This window comes from Cajanus cajan, chromosome 2, assembly GCF_000230855.2.
Source record: "Cajanus cajan strain Asha chromosome 2, NIPB_CcT2T_4, whole genome shotgun sequence".
In the NCBI taxonomy this organism is placed as follows: Eukaryota; Viridiplantae; Streptophyta; class Magnoliopsida; order Fabales; family Fabaceae; genus Cajanus; species Cajanus cajan.
In genome coordinates, this window is record NC_138518.1 from 6,800,105 (window position 1) to 6,807,249 (window position 7,145).

The 7,145-nt window shown below is 29.6% G+C and overlaps 1 long non-coding RNA gene across 1 annotated transcript; it reads left to right on the forward strand.

The window, feature by feature from the left end:
- Positions 1-2,079: 2,079 nt before the first annotated feature.
- LOC145955232 (uncharacterized) lies at positions 2,080-6,880 on the forward strand. The gene is made up of 2 exons (XR_014431877.1): positions 2,080-2,315; positions 6,514-6,880. It is a non-coding gene; the product is annotated as an uncharacterized LOC145955232 (long non-coding RNA).
- The last annotated feature ends 265 nt before the right edge of the window (positions 6,881-7,145 follow it).

The following is a 7,145-nucleotide window of genomic DNA, read 5'->3' on the forward strand; positions in this document are numbered from 1 at the left end:
CGATGTCTAAGGACTTAATGTGTGATATTGATAAGGCTGTTAGACTAGTTAAGCTATTGATTTGAATACTTAGTGACTATGGTCAAGGTGTTAGCATATGATTAGACAATTAATCTTATAATGATTATGTCTTGAGGTGTATTAGATGATGTTGTGTAATTGTTGTGTTAACCACACGCATATGTAATCATTGTACTAATTAATATTGATAAATAGTTGTGGTATGTGAGTATGTTATAGATATGATTGTGAGCTATGTATGAGTTGTTGATGTGATTCTTTATGCAATTGACTACTAATATTTAATTGATATATTTGAATTTGAATTGTTAATTGCTATATTGAGATTAGTTGATAGTAAAGTGATATGATAATGCAATATGATAAGACATGTGATATGTGAATTAATGAGATCATATGAGTTGCTATGCATAGAGTCTATTTGACATGCACCATATACATAAAAATGTTTTTAAGGATATGATATGAAATACACCACCAAGGAAGGTCCCTTGTATAAAACCTTGGGAACCAACCTTGGGGATAACTTGATTTAGAAGTCCTAGTCTCGCCCTTTGTATGCATAGGATGTATCTTACGCAGCTCAACTATCCTGACCAGACCCTATTAGTATATCCTCCTAGTGAGAGTGTGTTGGGGTGTGACCCGACATGTATTCTTAGACTACTTTATGTGTATTGTTAGTGATAACACATAAGTGTGATATGTGATATTTTTACTAGCGCCACATGCATGATAATATATAGTCTGTGATCATTGCATAATGTATCTTAATAATGTTATGTGGTATTTAATTATTATGTCATGAAAAAGTGAAATGAGTTATTGTTACCAATCTTTCTATGTTGTGTATATATGTATATGTCTTGTATGTGTTTAGTTGTCTAGCTACATCTTATGTTGTGAGCTAAAATGAGATGTTTCTCACTCTTCTTATTTTGTGTTTGTCTTTGTTGTATGTTCTTGTAGGTTATTTATATCATGAGATTGAGGATGTTGTCCATGAGACCTAATCTTTGCAATTAGGTTTATGCTTTGGTAGGATGTGACATCGGGACTTAGTTAGGGATTATCTTTTTTTGTCATGTTTTGAGATAATTATTAGTTTTCTTGTAATAGATTTCATTTAGATATTAGTTGATTTTGTTTTGTTAAAATGTTATACTCTCTATGTTGAACACGATGGATTTTCATTATGAAAAACTTCTTGATTCAATTTTATTTATTTCAAGTATTATGGTACGTGGGGTAAAAGGTGTCACAAAATTCGCTCAAAGCTACCAAATGAAAGTTTTGAGCGAGTGAAGTTAGAGAATACCCTAGGAAGATCATGCCAACTCGCTCAGAGTGACCAACTTGAGTACTTTGAGCAAGCGAAATTAAATTTGTGTAAAGCCAACTCTAAGCCAGCCAAAACAAAAAGTAGCACTAGAGCATGCATAAGCTCACTTAAAGCGAGCAAGTCTGACCTAAAAGACCATTAGAAGACATTAAAAAAATAGGATTTCTAAGAGGTCCTTGTATCATTGAATCAATACTTTTTTCAGCACAAAAAGAGATCAAAGAGAGTTTTTGTGAGGTTACTCTTATAATCACATGGATCTCTCAAAGGTCCTTTTTTTTATTGTGTAATTCTTAGTCATAAGTGATGATAGACCTATTTTTGTATATCTTTCTATGCATTGTTTTTCGATTTATTTGACTTTTATTAGTATCTTACTGTGATATATTAGCTTTGATGTGTTCTAGTGCGTCATTTTGGTCTTAGTTGTAAATTTTAGCTAATTTTCATAATTTTTTCTTGTTTTGACATTGTTTCTTGTGCAGGCCATATCTAGAGCTCCTGACATTGGATTTGGATGTTCTTAGTGTCCTTAAAAAGATAAGAGAGAGAGTTCTACAACTTCTCTATTGGAAGAAAAGGCTAGTTCAGATGTTAAGTGACCCAAAATTGTATTGCAAAGTTGCAGCCCTACATAGTATTTTCTTTTTCTTTTTAGAATGTAATGTTAGGATTTTTTTAGTATTGTAATTAATTGATTTAGTGGGTTAGAAATTTAATTACTCAAATTAAGCTCGTTAGTGTAGTCTATAAATAAGTATAACACATGTACACTTCACATCATATACCTCATTTTTCAGATTTTAGAGTTGTTTTTTCTATAATTCTCTCAAAATTCTCTCTTTCTTTCTCTCTCTCAAATTTTCTCTCTTTCTTACACGAATTAGATTCTTGCAACATGATTATAATGCGTGATTAGTTCGTTAATCAATTCTAGGTTTCAAGAACTATGGTAAAATTTGACTTCTCGGTCTTTTTATCGAACAAAATTTCTATTTATTTGCTTTTCTGTTTTAGGCTTTTCTTTCCTTTTTCATGGTTGTGAATTTCGTTTTGAATCTAGAATAGAGATTGAAGATTACTTTTAGATTTAGATCTAGATTTAGATTTATACCTAAAATAACCTAAATCGCCTAATTCAACAGTTCACCGTTCTTGAATTTTATTAAAATTATTAGATCACAGTTGTGTTCATGCTTTGATGGAATTCATATATCTAGATTTAGATCTATGTATTTTTTTTTTATCAAATTTGTGTTGAATTAGGTTGATTGAGAATTCAAATTTATTGTTGAACTATGAAAATTTTACCGTACAAATTGAAACCTTGAATCAACACTTCTGAAATTGAAATTTTGATTCCTAATTTTCTGTTTATTGATTGAATATTGTTCAAATATTAAAAATCCTCTTCCTATTGCATGATAAAATACGAGTTTAATTTATTTGTGTCTGTGTGAACAATGACCTAGGTTGTTCCCTATATTACAATTTTTTTAGGAGAAATATAATTTACTTTTGATAGTGACTTAACAACACTATCAAGTGACTAAGTCTCTATTGTTGGAGATTGAGGTAACTATTGTACCTATGTAAATTTCTCTTTGTCTTTCATTCAATAAAGTCTGTATTTAGTTAATCATTTTATTCTTATGTTTAATACTTGTTGTGGCGTGATCAACTTCTATATGATTTTATAATTTTTAATTGAGGTTGAAAAACTCTTTTTAAAATTATGACTTAGATAAAATGCTAATAACATTTACTATTATAAATAAGATAAACCTTATCAGTCGACTTTTGGTCCCCAATCTCAATGTAGGTTTTTTAAAAAAATTACAAAAGGATTGAGATTTCCCTTAAATAACCATAATTTTTCGCCTAAAAAAATTAGGGTTTAAATATAATTGTAGCTGTCAAATTAAGTTTTTAATTTCAACATTGAATGGAAAATTAAAAGGATTTACAAAGGGAAAGTTAGTAAATCAATCTCTGATTATTTTCATTATAAATTTAAACTCTTCACATTTACTACTTTATTTTATTTTCACAAATTTAATAATTCTTGTTGAAAAATTTAAATTTTTATTAAGTCATTCGTTTAGTACCAAAGTTTTATTAAATAATTATAACTCAAGTCTTTGTGAATTCGATAACTTGAACTTCTGTCTAATTTATTACCTACGATAATTGGTATACTTGCCAAATGCATATCATCTTTGCCCTCTTAAGTGAGATTTTTTTTATTGTTATTTCATATCTACTAATTACAAGATAGAATCATATGTAAGAGGTCTTGTAAGAGAAAAAATGACCATGCTCTTACTGAAGGGACTCAAAGGAGCATTGTAACACCCTAGATGGATATTATTGTAAATTACACAAAGATGTAAAAAAAATAAGATCAATTGTCATACATGAATATTGTTATTCAAGGATTTAGCAATAATGTCTTACATCATACCAAAAGTAATGTTATCCTATACACGACAATGGTAAATTCTCCAAATCACCATGGGTCCCTTGACACACATACACACACACGCACATATATATATATATATATATAAATATATATATATATATATAGATATAGATACACACAGACACACACATATATATATAGATATAGATATCATAGAACAAATATATTCCAAGGTCTTTTCATTTACTTTTCATATATACAAGTTCAACTTGAAACATGGAAATTAAACTATTGAAATGATGTCTCAGTGACTCAGAATCTAACATGTATGTGCAACGTTAACTGCCAAAATGTTGTATAATAACATGATATTTATTGTTGTTGTCTTGATTTATTATTAAGTCATTGATAATACTTTGCACTTTTTTTTTACTAAGTGTGCAACAAACAGGAAAAAAAGATGAAATCAATATAATTATTGGATAAAATGGAGCAATCTAAGGTAAAAGTAGTCATGCACGATTGTACTTGTCTGATGCACAACCATGCTTCAAGTGGAAGCACGACCAAATGTACACCTATGCTATGAAGCACAACCATACTTGCCAAGATGCATGGTTGTGCAGGCCCTTAAAATACCTAAAAGGCAAAGCACACCCTTACCATTGATCAAACACTTTCATGTATGAAGCATTCTCGTGCTCCCTCTTTTTAATTAAGCACACCCATGTTATTGAGCACAATTCTGCTTGCTAATATTCACACTCATATTTAAAAGTTTTCCTTAATTTTTTTTTATTATAAATAGGGATGTCCAAATCACATTCTATTCATTTAGTTTTTAGCTTTAATTTGTTATATTTTTTCTATTTTTCTTTTACACTCATAAGATTTTGTAAGAGGCTAAAAGTCAAACCCTCATAAATGGATTCTTCCATTTACGAGAAGGATTTTTTCATTTATGGTTAAATCTTTTCTCTTTGTTTGATGGATTCTAGCAAGATGTTGGGTTATTTGTCTATCATGTCTAGTCAGTTTCCCTGTTATACATCCTATTTTTTTTTTCATAAAGTACCTTTGATAGAAAAATTATATTATAAGCTTGATTAATTAATTAATTAAGTATATGATGCAAATAATATTTTTAGTAATTAAATAAAATAGAGTGGTAGATAGATAGTGTTGGGTTAGACTTTGCGCTTAACCTAAAGGCTTATTAAAATTAAATAAAATAGAGGGGCTTAGGTTACTACATGCATGTCTTCTAAAAAACCTAGAGCACTTACAAGAGAGAACCAAAAGGAAATCATCGGAGGAGGCACAAATCAGTGATCGAAGCTATAGGGAACGCTTTGTTTTTCCGAATCGTCACTCTAGGTAAGAGGAGTAAGATTGTCAAATCCTTGATGGATTTAATTTGTGGGACTACTTATGAATGAATTAGTTATTGATTCCTTGTATATTATCTAAATTCTTGTACTGAATTATGTTTGATTGATATATTGATGGTAAATTGAAGTTATGATGGATTAGGATCATGTATGCGTAGAATTGGGGTTTTAATGTGGTTCAATGTTTTGTATGAATTGATGATGATAAATGGTTGTAAGAATGATAAATAATAAATGTTTCAAACCAATTGAGTTGTGAATTAAGTAAAATGATGTGTATGGGATGTATTGGAGGTTAGAGATGTATGTATTATTTGAAAGTTTTGGTGTAGTTTGTATAATTTGGAAAAAATTTGGTATGAACTTAACTTAGTATTTAGATGATTTCTCTTTGTGTGATTAACCAAATAGAATTCCGTTTGTTGGGTTAGAAACTAGACATTTGAAGCTATAGTTTATACTCATGAATCACATAAAAATACTAAGAAAAGAATGAGTTATATAAGTCACAATATGAACTTCAGGTTTTGTGCATGAAAAGTTACATTTGAAACTTATAAGCCTTTTAAGGACCCTTAGATGACTTAATTAGGTTTTATGGTATTGATAAGAGTTTTATCTTTGGATGTTATCTTTCTAATGAAACTAGAATCACCTAAAAAATAGGTTTATTACTCAAGTTATGATCAACTCTTTAAATCAACATAGAAGTTGTTAATAATTATCTTAGTTTTGTAATAAAATTAATATCAACTTGATATCATAGGTATAATCCTAGATATCACATTTAGATCACACAATGTCATAAAAACTCAAGATAAGAAGATATAATTTGTAAGTTGTTTTATTCTTTAAGTGCCTTTGAATTTTGTGAAATTTCTTGTTTATAGAACAATATGAATTTTATACATTTTTTTATGAGCATGAGATGCTATGAGTGAGTCATTTGTATGATTAATTATGTATTGAATGTTGTGATTATGAATCTATAAGTGTTTGTGAATCATGTGAAAATCCTTGTTTATAGTGCAATATGAATTATGTATGTTTCTTATGAGTATGAGATGCTAGGAGTGAGTCATATCTAGGATTGATTGCATATTGGGATATTATTGAATTGATGTGATGAAGTTATTAGGATGTGATGATGTATATTATGACGAATGTGATGAGGATAAATTATTGGGATGTGATGAAATATATTATGATGAATACTATAATGAGATGAGATGGATAAGTCTAGTGTTGTGGACTAACACTCGAGGAGATGAATTATGCATATTGGGTTGTTGTGATGTGTGTATTAAGTCCATTCATACATGCTTTGTTTGCAGGATAGTGGAAGTCTATGCAGGTGAGATATCATAGGTCATCTACCAATGCCTTAGGGGTGTTATTGTGGGGAAACCCATAACGAGAATGAGAAGCTATCATAGCCAACTGTAACACTTTAAAAGGATCCTGATAGACGTATATCTCCTAGTTTAGGTGGTTCAGGGGGATCATTATTGATAAGTTTCTTATTCAGTTGTCTTGTTGAGTTTAAGTTGTTAATTGATTATTCTTGGTTGCTCTCAATTATTAAGTTGTGAATGATGTTGAAGTTACGATTATGCCTTTAAGTTAGAAAGCTAACATGTTCTTTGAAGTTGTTTATATGACTAAAGTTGTTACTTTTTTTATATATTGATATGTTGTTTTCTTTCACTAGCCTACCCTTACTTTTCTATGTTGTTAGACTGTATTGATCATACTAGGTATAGAAGCAAGTCAGGATTAGGTGGAGGGCATGCTTATAGGTTGCCATTTTTTAGATGGTCTTGTTTAGTTGTGATGTTTTTACACAACAATTGTGTATAGAGACGTTTGACAAATGCTAGGGTATTTTTCTATTAGTATTTTGTACTTTTGATGTATATTTATATATATGTACAAGGTTTTATTATAACCCCCAAAAGGGACTTTA